At 41.5% G+C, this 13,668-nt stretch overlaps 1 long non-coding RNA gene across 3 annotated transcripts in view; it reads left to right on the top strand.

Annotated features, from left to right (window-relative positions):
• Positions 1-12,314, top strand: part of LOC124250772 (uncharacterized) — a 63,568-nt gene extending 51,254 nt beyond the window's left edge. For 2 of the 3 annotated variants that reach the window (XR_006891616.1, XR_006891614.1), the window contains 2 exons: positions 10,778-10,905; positions 12,207-12,314. This is a non-coding gene — a long non-coding RNA (uncharacterized LOC124250772). The other variant, XR_006891615.1, reaches the window with a different exon arrangement.
• Positions 12,315-13,668: the final 1,354 nt, after the last annotated feature.

Genomic DNA, 13,668 nt, shown 5'->3' with positions numbered 1-13,668 from the left:
GTGTCAGTTGTCAGACTGTGGCGGCTGTGTATTGCTGTGATGCTGAAAGCTATGCCGCCAGTTTTTCAAATAGCATCCGAGCCACCCATGGTGGACAGGTTTCAGTGTCTGATACAGTGCTGGAAGCTGAGAGGATGGCGCAAAAAGACCGGGCAGGGTTCCACTCTGCTGTCCACAGGGTCGCTAGGAGTTGGAATCAACTCCAGGGCACTAAGAACAATGTTAGGTACTGAGCATAAAATACTTAAAGAGATACTTGGTTCCAGTTTCCAGAACCCTCCTTATAGTGTATAACAGCACAGTTTAATAGATACATAATGTGAGACACATATATAACTTAGATTTTCCAGGAATCACATTAGAAAGAACAGGTGAAATTAACCTGTTAATTTCATAAACCTATTGATTTTATAAACCTATTGTTAATATATTTTGTTCCTATTATCTCTAAACTATTATCATTTCAACACATACTCAGTAGAAAATTATTACAATAGTTTACATTATTTTTTCACATCATCATCAAAATCTAGAGTATATGCAGATGCTAAATTTCTGGAAATACTTGATTTGTAGAGGTCATAAAATTTACAATTGAAAACGTAGATTCACATATTCAAGTTGTTCCATACTTTTAAAATTTCCATGAAGCAAAATCAGATTTTAAATTTAAACTAATTAAAATTAAATAAAATTTAAAATCCAATTCTTCAATAACACTAGCCATGTCTCAAGTGCTCAAGAGCCACATGTGACTAATGGTTACCATACTGGACATGGCAGGTCTAGAGAGGATAGTGGCCACTAAATAATCATAGAAATAATAGTTCAGTTACAAATGGGATAAGTATTTCAAAGGCATGGTACGTAGTGCTATAAGGGTACATAACAGGAAGATAAGCACCTGGCTGGGGGATCAGGACACTTTCCTTGAGTAAGAAATGTTTCCACTGAAGTCTGCTCAGAAGTTTTTCAGATGAAAGAGGTCAGGGAGAAAGATCATGTGCAAAGGCCCTGTGGCAGGAGGGATAATGGAATTTAAGAGGAAACAGAAGAAAGCAAGTGTGGCTGGAGTATAAAGAAGAAGGAGTAGATGAAATAAGGCTAACAGAGCTGGTTGGCAAGGTCCAGGACATGAAGAGACTAAGGGACCCAAATTCTTACCATGGCCTAAGAGCACTGCAAGGTTATTGAAGGATTTTAAGCAAAGGAGTCATGTAATAGGATTTGCATTTTTTTAAATCACTTTTTCCCTTACTGCATGCTCTCTCTGAGTCGTCAATACAATGCTTCAGGAGCCACTGACACATATTTAGAACAGGCAAGTGTGGGAAGAAACCCATGTACCATCTCAGGATTAGGGAGTTTCATTTACAGTACAACCTAGATATAAAATTGTGGTTCTTTGCCCCTTGGAAACTAGTTGTGATTATCCAGTCCCTTCCCCACCCATCCCATGGAAATGAGATTCCCTTCTCAATAATTCTCCAAATTCCTTGGAGCCTATGACATAAAGGGCAATCACGGCTGTATGAGACAGAATTTTATATTAGAAATACAGCAGACAGGAGGTGACCAGATGTGGGCCCAACTATCTCTGGTGATCGACTGCCTTCAGCTGTGAGACCTTAGGCAAACTGCTGAACTACTTAGGGACTCAGTTTCTCTATGAGGTAAATAGTTCTCATCTTGGGAAATTGTTGTGAGAAGTAAAGGAGATAATAAGCAGTGCCTGGGACCTGGTGGATGCTGGACAAATGTAATTCATCACCTTATCCTAGCCCCCTTCGAGAACAGCCCCATACTTGCTCCCATTATTGTATTTAACCGATAAAGGAGACAGACGAAACTATAATTTTCTGCATGTCTCTTAGGAGAAATGTTTATGCCTTGTGTCTTGCATTGCGCCTGGCACATGGTAAGTTCCCACTGATGCTGACTGAACAACATTTAGCAAGAACTAGACACGTGGAGAAGAGGTAATGACATCTCAGGTGGGAAAAACTTCGGGGTGAAGGAACTGAGAAATGAGATCAAAAGCATGAAGTTCACTATTGTTAACCACATTGCTGCTTTTCTGTCCGTCTCAACTCAAAGGCAGGGACCGTGCATTCTACATCAATGCATCTCACACTCTAATATAAATCACTCAAAGATTTCTGTAAAATGCAGATTCTGATTCAGCAGGTCTGCAGCAGGGCCTGAGACTCCAAATTGCTAAAAAGCTCCCAAGTGGTGCTGATGCTGGTGGCCCCTACCACTCTTGGAGTAGGAAGGGTCTACATCTTTCTTAATAGAAATCAACATGTCCCAAAAATATTTATTTATTTACTTATGTATGTATGTATCATATATATATATTTTTAAAGACTTTCTTTTTCTTTTTCTTTTTTTTGAGGAAGATTAGCCCTGAGCTGACATCTACTGCCGATCCTCCTCTTTCTGCTGAGGAAGACTGGCCCTGAGCTAACATCCGTGCCCATCTTCCTCTACTTTATATGTGGGATGCCTGCCACAGCATGGCTTGCCAAGCGTTGAGTAGGTCTGCACCCAGGAACTGGCCCGGTGAACCCTGGGCCACCGAGGCAGAACGTGCGAACTTAACCACTGTCCACAAGGCCAGCCCCCAAAAGACTTCATTTTTTAGGGCAGTTTTAGGTTCAACAACAAAATTGAGCAGAAATTACAGAGATTTCCCATGTACCCCCCCGCCCCACGCTTGCATGGCTTCCCCCATGTCAATGTTGCCCATCAGAGTGGTACATTTGTTACAATCCATGAAATTACATCCTCACCCAAAGTCTACATAGTTTACCTTAGGGTTCACTCTTGGCGTTGTGCATTCCATGGGTTTGGACAAATGTATAATGACATGTATCCATCATTATAAAATCATACAGAGTAGTTTCACTGCCCCCAAAATCCTCTGTACTCTGCCGGTTCACCCCTCCCCTCCCCCCAACCCCTGGCAACCACTGAATTTTTTCCTGTCTCCAAAGTTTTACCTTTTCTGGCACGTCATATAGATGGAATCACATAGTATGTAGCCTTTTCAGATTGACTTCTTTCACTTAGTATCACGCATTTAAGTTTCCTCCATGTCTTTTCATGGCTTGATAGCTCGTTTCTTTTTAGCATTGAATAATATTCTATTGTGTGGATGTGCCACAGTTTATCCATTCATCTACTGAAGGACATCTTGGTTACTTTTGTGAGTTTCAAGTAATGTCAGATGATGTTTATTTTCTAATGATCTTAGTTGGCAAAATAAAGTAATATGCAAGGCAAGGAGTGCACACGGTTGGCAATTTACCTTTTTTTCTTTTTTAATGCCGTTTTGGACTATGCAATTCAAAAGCTCCCAGCCCGGATGGCCTCCGTGTTTCCAGCTCTGAATGATTTACAAGTCTCAATGAAAGGCCCACTAGGGGGAGACGTTTAGTAGCGCTGGAGCTCCCCCGGTCCGCCAGAAGTGCTTTTTTCCCAGGAAAAGTCGACTCCTCAATCAACAAAAGATCGCTCGCGAAGTTAAACACCCCTCTGCCAGATGGTTCTATGTGCGTGTGGCGAAGATTTTCTTGTGGCACGTGTGAATGAACGCTCCGCGGAAGCGTGGCGCGGCATCTGGGAACGGCTGATGCGTCCTTCCCACGCGCAGCCAAGCGGAGCGCATCTGGGAGCGAGAGCTCAGGTTTTCCAAACATCGCGGCCGAGAATGTTTATTCCTAACGAGTGAAACAAACTCCTGGCTTGTTTAGAATAAGGAGCTGTTGAGGGGACTGAGCTGGGCTCTCAGGGGCCCGCAGGGATGCTGCACCCACAGCGGGGCTGTTCTCGGCGCTCGTTAGGAGCAGAACCCCTGCAGGTGCTGGGAAATTCTTCGTGGGGCGAGACAAGTGCGCCCTGCGCTTCTGTCCTGGTACCTGTCCAAAGAGGAGGCACGTTTCCTCATTGTAGGGTTTTAGCTGCATGGAATACTCATAATGATGCTCCAAGGGCTCTACCTCCCAAGAAGACGTTTGTGATAGTGCCGGAAGTGCCGCCACTGATGAGTGATGTTTTAGAATCCCCGGTCCAAGACAGCCATCTTTTGTAGACCCCTTCCCTAATTCCTGCCGTGCCTGTGTGCCACATTTTTTAGTTGCCTTTCAACAGAGTCAACATTTTTATAAAATAAATTTATCTTAAAAGAGACGTAAAGCGGTTCTAAGTGGAAAATAAGTTCCACTTGCCATCAATAGAAAGCACGTGTAAAAATAAATTCAACAAAGACACAACATTGCTAAATTCTAGCTAGATACTGTGGCCTCCTGAAGGTTGTAAACCTAGACTGTCTCCCCGTTACACGAGGGGATTAGCAAGTGCTAGAAAGAGATGTTAACGATGTTTTAGGCCCCACATGAGACTTTTTTTTTCCCTTGGCAAAATAATCAAGGAGTCTGAAAGGGAACAGCTTTCTCCCTGTGTGATTCAGTTATTTAATGTCTTGTCTGTGCACAGCTAATCATTCTATAATCCACCTAAAATCTCTTACTATACCACCAACGGGACGCCTCGAAGACTTTGGGAAACACAGCTTTAAATCAAAGCAATGAAAGCATTACCTGCTAGAAGGTTCTCCCTCTGTTACCTAGAGGTGGGAAGCTGCTAAATTTGTTTAGGAGGAAGGAAGCTAAAGTGTACCCTAAAAGCTGGCTGTGTTGTAAAAAATAACTTGACAGATAAACTAGAAGTTAAGAGCACCCCCACCACCTGGTTAGCAAACTGTGTTTCTCTATTTTGGTATCTCAAAATAAAAATAATTGAACTAATTTCCAGGACCTTTGACTCCTCCCATTCGTCCACATCCCACATTCCACTTGTCACTGAGTCTTGCAGTTTTTGCAATCTGCCCTCTGCTCTGTATCCCAATTGATGCTCTCTCAGTCTAAACCCGCATCCTCTGTTGCCTGAACTTGATAATGATTGCTTGCCTCTGCCTCTATCCTTCACTCCATCATCTGCATAAAAATGATCTTCCAATAACAATGCACCTTTATTACTGTGGTCTTCCCCTACTTAAAGATTCCTAAGTAATTTGCTCAAGGTCACACAACTTGCAGGTAGCAGAGCTGGGATCCCAATTCAATTGTCTGTTTCCCAGGGCCATAGTTTTATGACCGTATCAGTCTTCTTTGCCAAAAGACAGAAGTTAAACAACTGACCTTTTTCTACAAAAAGGTGTTTGTAGACTTGAAGAACCAAATATATCTAACATTTCCCATGTCTAAAAATGGCTAACTCAATCAATCCGTATTTATTAAGCATTAAATAAATCTGGACTCTTGGTTGAAGTGGTAGAAGTGCATCCAGATTGACTCAAATACTATGTGGTATTATTAGCTGTACCCTGTGTATAACTGAAAAGTTTGGGCCTACAGCTAGCTTCTGGTATGGCTAAATCCAGGAACCAAGTTCTTGCTCACAAAGAACTGGTAATCAGGTAGCAGGTAAGAGAAGCACAAAACAGTAAGAGAACAAGATGGCGGGGGTGGGGCGGGCATTATCTCTATTTCATAGTTCACACTAAACAGTTAAACTAGGTATAATAGGAATTTAAAAAGGGAGGGATCGTTTCTGGGGGGTTAGGGATAAAATCACTGGGGAGACATTTCGGAGTAGGAGGATTGACAGAAATGGTGGGCAGTTGGCCCCCCTGTCCTTCTCCCCGATGTCATGCCCATGAATGTGTTTCATTACATAGCAAAAGGGACTTCGAGGATAAAAGTAAGGCTACAAGTCTATTGATAATCAGCATTTGGGCAATTCTCAGCACAACTCATCTGGAAGCCTCTCACTACATCTCTCCCTGAAAGGTCCTCCTGAAAGGAGTGTAGAGGAGGAGGTAGTGGCACCTCGGGTGCTCACAATCAGACAAAGGGTGTTTGTGCCACTTCTGCATACAAGAGGAGGAGTTATGTGGTTGGATCCTGAAATACTGAGATTTCTTAAGACACTGAGAAACAAGATCGGAAACCATCAAAATGGTGGTTTAAGTGACCACCAGCTTCAGAATCACCTGGATGTTTAATGAAAACTACAGAATCCTTTTGCATCAGAAGCTGAATGAGACTTAGAAATCTGTACTTGAAGGTGGCCTTCCCAGGTTGTCTTGGAGGCACACTTAACTTTGATAACCACTGGCTTGTGAGGTCAATGGAACAGATTCTTAGGAATGTAGGACTGCATAGAATATTAGAAATTTCAAAATTTGATCTTCTGCTCAGTAGCCTTTCTGCTCCTTTTTCCTCCAACATTCTCCTCTACTTATCTACTTGTTTTGTTATTGATTACATGTTTCAAAGTCTGAAAATGGGCCAGTGGAAGAGTTGAGGGTGAGACTGGTGTGTGGTAGAGTTATTTAAAATAGATATGTGATGGTGGTTGGCGAAAAAGCCAATTGAATTCTTGGCTTTCCCCATCTCAAGCCCTGCTTCTGCATTTTAGAATAAGAGTACGGAGCTTGCGGTCCATAGATAATTTTAGGGTATTTACAGAGCTTCTGGGGGCTAGGTTTTGAACTTTGTGTTAATATATATTTGTGAATATTCTGTGGAATTTTTTATGGCTTTGTCACTATCTCAAGGTGGTTTCTGATCCTGAGAAGTATCAACAACCACCACCCTGGAGAATCGTTTTCTCAGGGACTAAGGTCTGTTCACAAAGATTCCTCAGGAAGAACTTGGATAAACTCTGCTTCTCATTTCATCTTTTAGTGAATTGGAACTCTAAGAAGCCCCAACTGCCAGCCCAGCACCTTTCCTGTGTCTTGGGATTACAGAAATATGAAAGGAATTTGTTTTGCTGAGTAATTTTGAGTAACTTGAGCAGTGTATTTGGGGGAAAGAGAAAAACCTACCAAGCAGTCCTGTGCCCTATGGCACAGACAACATTTCTCCAACGCAGATGCCCCCCAAATTGAAATCACTGATACCCTAAGAACAATGGGTGGTCCAGGAAGTGGTATGCCTGATTTTAGAAAGCCAGACTCATCACTGGGGCAATCTTTAATAGAACTCTTTGTTGAACAATAGTTTTTACCCCAGAATGTGATCACAGCTGTTTTATTTTAGCTAATGCAGCAATTCAAGCAATTAAATCCATATTCCTCTGTGGCTATTTATTTTCACGAAGTAGTTCTCAGTGTATTGTCATGAAAGAATTCTTTGAGACTTGCAAAGTTAAAACAGCATGCAGACGTCTTTTCTTCTAAAATAGCCACATCTGCTTCTTCAAGTTGTCTTTTCTTTGTTGATGTCTCACAAGGATGTCAAACTTTAGTCTCTAGGAATTGAGTTCCATTGGGAGAAATGAGATTTGTTATTTAGAGTGTATAGAATAAGTGTTATGGTAAATCATAATCCAGGATAAGGAGGAGGACCTATTTCTTTTAGCAGCAAAATAACTTAAATCATAGACCTAGTGTTGAAATCTTATACTGTTGCAAAATTAAATAAAAAATGATTGTTTCCTGGTTTCAACATTGTAGACAAATAAGAGAGTTGATATATTTGACTGTGTGACTCCCTTTCCTTTCCTTGTGATTATATATTGTGTAATTATTTTATTCAATCGTTCAACAAATATTTATTGAGCTGCTACTACACGTCAGGAATGGTGATCAAGATGGACACAATTCTTGACCTTGTTCAGTTTACATCGTTTCTGGAAAGACAGACTAGGAGCAAGCAAATAAAGAAATGAATAGAAGAATTTCAGATTGTGGTATATGCTAGGAAGGAAATAAATAAGGCGCTGAAATAGAAAAGAATTGGGAAAGGAGGTTGCTTTAATTAAAAAATACAGCCATAGAAGCCCCCTCTGCAGAAAGAATTTCTAAACTGAGACTTAAAGGAAAGAAGATTCTTAAAGGAAAGTTTCATATATTCATAGAATGGGGGAAGAGCATAACAGGCTGAGGAAATTGCCCATGCAAAGACTTGAGATGAGAAAGAGCTTGGTGTGTTTGAAGAACTGTGGAGTGAGTGACACGGCTAGAACATAGTCAGTGAGATGAATGTGGTTGGGAAATGATTATTATTGCTCTTGCCTTATTGAAATGTGATTGCACTGTTGGGTCTGAAATTACATTGGCATAGTCACTGCCATCTTGCTTGCCACTGCCTAGGGATAAGGTGTTCCCTTTCAAGAAAATCCAGGATGGCCTATAGAGAGAACATGGGTGAGTGGGGTGTTATGGGCTAAATGTTTGTGTCCTCCTCAAATTCATATATTGAAGTCCAGATCCACAATGTGATAGTATTTGGAGGTGGGGCCTTTGGTAGGTAACGAGGTCATGAGAGTGGAGCGTGGAGCCCCCATGAATGGGATTAATACCCTTTTAAGAAGAGACAGGAGAGAGATGATCTCTGTTTCTCTCTCTCAGTCATGTGAGGATACAATGATTTGCCAGGTCGAGGGCCCTCACCAAGAACTTGACCCTGCTGGCACCCTGATCTTGGACTTCCAGGCTTTAGAACTGAGGGAAATAAATGTCTGTTGGTTAAGCCACTCGTGTATGGTAGTCTGTTATGTTATAGCAGCCCACGATGGCTAAGACATAGAAGTAAAAAGTCTTGGGATGCTTTAAAAAGGGAGGAAATTGAATGAGTGGTTTGTTTCTGCTCAGCAGTAATGAGAACAGCAACCAACCTTCAGAGGTCACAGAACCAGAAGATGGTCAAGATGCTGGAGAAATTATTCCATCCCTTTGGGCTAAACAGGAACCTATACCAGAGAAACTTGACAGTTTACATGGTTTATGATCATTATATTGGTTTCCTTTTTTGCTCACTCTTAAATACAAAGAGAAATTACCTAACTTTTTCAGTCGGCCTCAGCTGCGCTCAGGGGAACTACTGGAAGGTTTCCACTCATTCTCCCTTCACAGGGCTTGGGCTAAGGGATAAAGGAGTGGTCCCAGATGGTGATGGCAGCAGGAATCAGAGGGAAGAAGAGGAGGAGAGAAGGAGAATAAAGTCTGTTCGGTCAGCTTCCCTCCTCGTCTTCTTCAGTTGAGTCAGTTATTACTCAATACGTGTGGCTTACCAAGGTGACCTAAAAATACTGGGATTGGACTTCATCCTGCCCACTGAGTTCATTTCATTGAGCACCTACTCTATGCAAAGCCCTGTGATAGATAACTTTGGAGATATTAATATGAATTACATACTGACTCTCACCTTAAGGAGCTTGAAAATGTTGGGAAGAGTTTTCATGTATATAAATCAGTGCCATGATAACTCAAAGCAGGGACAGATTATTTCTGGAGGGAGGAATCTGGAATGGTTTTATGAATGAGGAGAAATTTAAGTCAGGCTTTGAATTATCGGTGGGATTTGGGTGACAGATATGAGAGTGGAAAGGAAGCCCAGGCGTGGAGAACATCCTCATAGACAAGGCAGGGGGACTCACTTGTTGGTGTCTGCAAATTGTTGGTGCCTGGGAAGCCCGTTAAAAATGCAGATAGTCAAGACATAACCCGAGAGATTCTGATTAACAAAGCCAAAGGTTGATCCTAAGAATCTGAATTTTAAGGGCACATCAGATGAATCTGATGCAGAGAGTCCAAGGACCACCCTTGGAGGAATGCTGGTGCAGAGGAGAGAAGGTGAACCCCAGAAGAAGGAATATTTGTTGAAGGGCATTAGTGTGGGATAAACTTGGCAATGTCGGTAGGAGCCATACACATAGAAAGTCTTCAATGATAAGCGCTTTATTTTGCAACATAGCTACCATTTTTTGAGCGCTCACTCTGACCTACATCCTCAAAAGAACATTGTGAGAAAGTGATTTTAGTCCCGTTTAACATAAAGGCACCTAATCTATGATGAGGTTAAGTGATGTGTTCAAGTTTCCCCATATGGTAAGTGGCAAAGCGGGGATTCAAACCCAGGTGGTTCAATAGGTTATGGGTAACAGGGGTCAATGTTATTAAAACTGAGATTTAATTGGCTGCATGTTGGAAGAGAAGAAACTGATGGTGGGGAATCTACTGAAATGGCACAGCTGAGGATTAGGTACAACAGATCTGCCCAGTGGAGGAGAGGGGAGATGTTGCAAGAATACCCAGAACTTTTTGTGAGATTGAATCATATGGGGTTGAGTGGACCAACCAGACTTCTCAGTCTCATGATTTCAGCAAGGTGGCAGAGGCCTTGCACAGCCACTTCTGAAAACTTTTTCCCTTTGGGATTCTGAGAACATGCGTGTTGTCACCACTGTTAGTGATGTATTGACTCTCACATCTCTCTAGCATACAGAGGGGCAGTAAGAGGTAAGAACAGAGGCGTTGAAGTCAGACTTCCTGGGTTCAAATCCTGACATACCGCTTACTGCCTGAATGACCTTGAGCCAGCTTATTTAATCTCTTTATGCCTCAGTTTTCTCAGCTGTAAAATGGAGAGATAATATCAGCATCTTCAAACAATTGATATGGGATTTAAATGAAATAACATGTGTAAAAGGCCTAGAACCACTTCTGGCACAGAATAAACACTCACTAAATGTTAGGATTTACTAATATTGCTCCTATTTTATTTTGAATTTTATTTTTGCTCTTTCAATTTCTAGGCCTTGTGAAACTTGGACATGCCTCTTGCTAATTTTACAAGCCACAGGCTTATTTGTTTACCACTGAGAGAAGTTCCTGTATCAAGTAACTGTCTTTTGAGGAGCATGGTGATGGAGAGTGATCAAGGAGAAATCTCTCTTCTGATTAATTTTATTGTCCTTGCAGCATGTGAAGATTAAGAAGTAGGCTGGTAATTCAATCCTAGAAGGAAATTGAAATATTAAAGAAGCAATCTATTGCTGCAATCACATCAGACTTGGCTCTTCCAATGGCAATGAGAAGCTCCATCACGGGTAGGATTTCCAAGCATCTCCACGTCTTGGTTTGTGCAACCTTAGAGCACAACAGAACAGCTGTAGAGTATGTTGAAGAAAGTGAGAAGTCTGGTCTCTTCAAGCAAGTAGCCTTCTGTCGGTAGAGGCCATTTATTAAAAAATAATTAGCCCAGAGGTAGAAGGGTATAGTTGAAGAGAGTGTGGGAACCTGGAGAAATAAAAACATAGTTACTAGCAGGAATTGGATCAGGTGCTAGGGGAAATGAGGACAGTGGGGCACATACTTCTTCAGGGCAGCTGAATCCATCTTGAGCTAGACTCAAGTAATGGACATGACCCACCTCAAGGAGCCCACTCGGCATCAGACAGGGCCTAAGCTAATTTGGAAACTTCTGACACTCTTAGAGTAATTGAGAGTCAGTTTGGCCAAAGGCAAATTCCTGCCAATGGTGAAGTCATTTTGCAGAATTTTCCTTGCTTACCCAAATCCTGCAGCTAAAGGAAATAAGTGAAATTTAAGCAGTATATTGGACTCCCAGAGTAAGACTCCTAAGGTAGAAAATGAACACCAACTTACAGAACCTTAGTCCTTTTCAGAAACCCATGGAATTAATGAAATCCAGCTCTCTCTCCCGAGTTGACCCTAGTTTTCCTTTCTTCATTCCAGGCCCAAGACTGAGAATCAGGTTTTTAAAAATGTGTCTGAGCCTGCTTTGGAGTTGGTTCATTCTCGTTGCCCACAGGCAGAGAAACTATGATCAATGAATAGGAGTTATAGGGAGGTATCTATGGATTCAGAGTGGGGAAGAATGTTTTAGTAATCATAGCTGCCCACCAATGGAACAGACTGCCTTGTGAGACAGTGATAATAGTAATATCAGGTTAACATTTAATGAGCATATACTCTGTACCAGACACAGAGCTAAGTCCTTTACACGCATTATCTTATTTGGTCCACAGCATAGCTCATTTTACAGATGAAGAAACTAAGGTGTAGAATGGTTAAAGTCTCTGCCTAAGGTCACACAATTATTCTACATCATTATCCCTGGGATGGGACAGGGGCTGGTAAACAGAGACTGCATGTTTGAAAGAATGAATGAATTTGATTAAGTTCTAGAGATGTTTTTGAAAAGCTACTTTGCGCCAGACATTGTGTTTGGAATTTTCGGGTAAACAAAGACCAATATGATCTAGATTATGGCTGGAAGATCTTCCCAGACGAATAGGAACAATTTAGCAGATGCTTTGTAATTTATAAAATTAAACATTTACAAAGTTACAAAAAATGTGGCGGAAGCATTCGGTTGCATTTTCAGGTGGAAATGGACCTAGGGAAAGCTTCCTGAATAAAGTGGCATTTCAATTGAACATCGATGGATCAAGTGCGAAGGGAGTTGGAGACAGCTTGGGGACTGAAAAGTATGCCAAGGTATGGTATTCACATTTTATTCACCAGGGTATGACGAATTCATTAGTGATTTTTCTAGTAGAGAGTGATCTGGAAGTACCAAGAATTATCTGCTAGCTAGAAATGAAGAGATTTAGTTAAAAGGAAAAGCAGGGATCAGAGGCCAGTTAGATATTCTGGAGTGTGGAAACAAGATCCTAGACTGGGGTGACATGAGGGATGGGAGAGGGGCAGGCAGCTGGAAGCAAGTTTTTAAGGGAGAATTAATTAGTGGGAAGTAGAGAGTTTGACAAAAAGGATAGAACCAGTGATGATTCTTAGGTTTTTAAACTGCTTATCTTGGAAATGGTGATACCATATAACTAGGGACAAGGAGACAATTTGGGGCCCTGGAGTCTGGAGAAAGAAAGGAATGAAAATTTGATCATGGATTCACCATCTATATGGGCTCATGAAAAACTCTTTTATTTTTTTCCTGGTTTCCAGCCAGGGTAGGTAGGGGTTGCTAGATTGCTAGGTTCTAGCAATCTGTGTAGTCAACTAGCTGGTGTTAACTACAACAGGTATTTATCAAATCTGCTGACCAAGTCTGTGTGGCTGGGGCACAGCCATGAGCAAGACAGCTTCAATCCTTGCCCTCGTGGAACTTACATTCCTGTGGAGAGACAGACATTATATGTACAATTACACAAGTAATTAGTGAATTACAAGCATGGCAAGTGCTTTGGAGGAATGATAATCTGAACTAGTCTTGGGCCAAGGTTCCATGAGAAATGAAATTCACATTGATACCTGAATGGTAAGTAGGTTAGTCCTGGCATACAGTTTTTAATTTGAGGGCTCTGTTTCCTTGTAATTATAATAAAAGTGGGAAAAGATGTGCACACTTTAGGCTGCTTGGACCTGCAAACTCTAACTTTTGATGAAATTCTTGATGCAGGTAGAAGAGGTCTTATTGATGAGAGGTGTTGACCACATACATCTTGCCAATATCAGCTCTTCCTTCTGCTGACTTCACCAACTGCCTTGTCAGTTGGCCTTAGGTTGCCTGGGTTATTCTTAAATTAAATTCTGAAAATGTGCTTCATTTTCTCCAAAGTAATGACTTGGGGAAGGCCAGAAAAGATGCTGTGGTAAGAGAATGACATTGGAATGTAGGGCTGAGGGCTGAAACTCTGGCTGGAGATCACTCAGCCTGCCCACAGCTCTAAAAATGCACAGTTTGACTGTAATGCTGGAAAATATCTCCTCATGTTTTGGCTTCTTCCTGCAGAAAAGAGAAAGTTAAAATCAGGGATGGCAGCAGTATTATTAATTCAGGAATCTTAGCACTCCAGCACCTCTCATTTTGCCCTAATATTAAAAAAATT

The sequence above is a fragment of the Equus quagga genome, chromosome 13, assembly GCF_021613505.1.
Source record: "Equus quagga isolate Etosha38 chromosome 13, UCLA_HA_Equagga_1.0, whole genome shotgun sequence".
Taxonomy (NCBI): domain Eukaryota; kingdom Metazoa; phylum Chordata; class Mammalia; order Perissodactyla; family Equidae; genus Equus; species Equus quagga.
The sequence above is the reverse complement of the archived record's forward strand: the minus strand, read 5'-3'. Positions and strand labels throughout refer to the sequence as shown.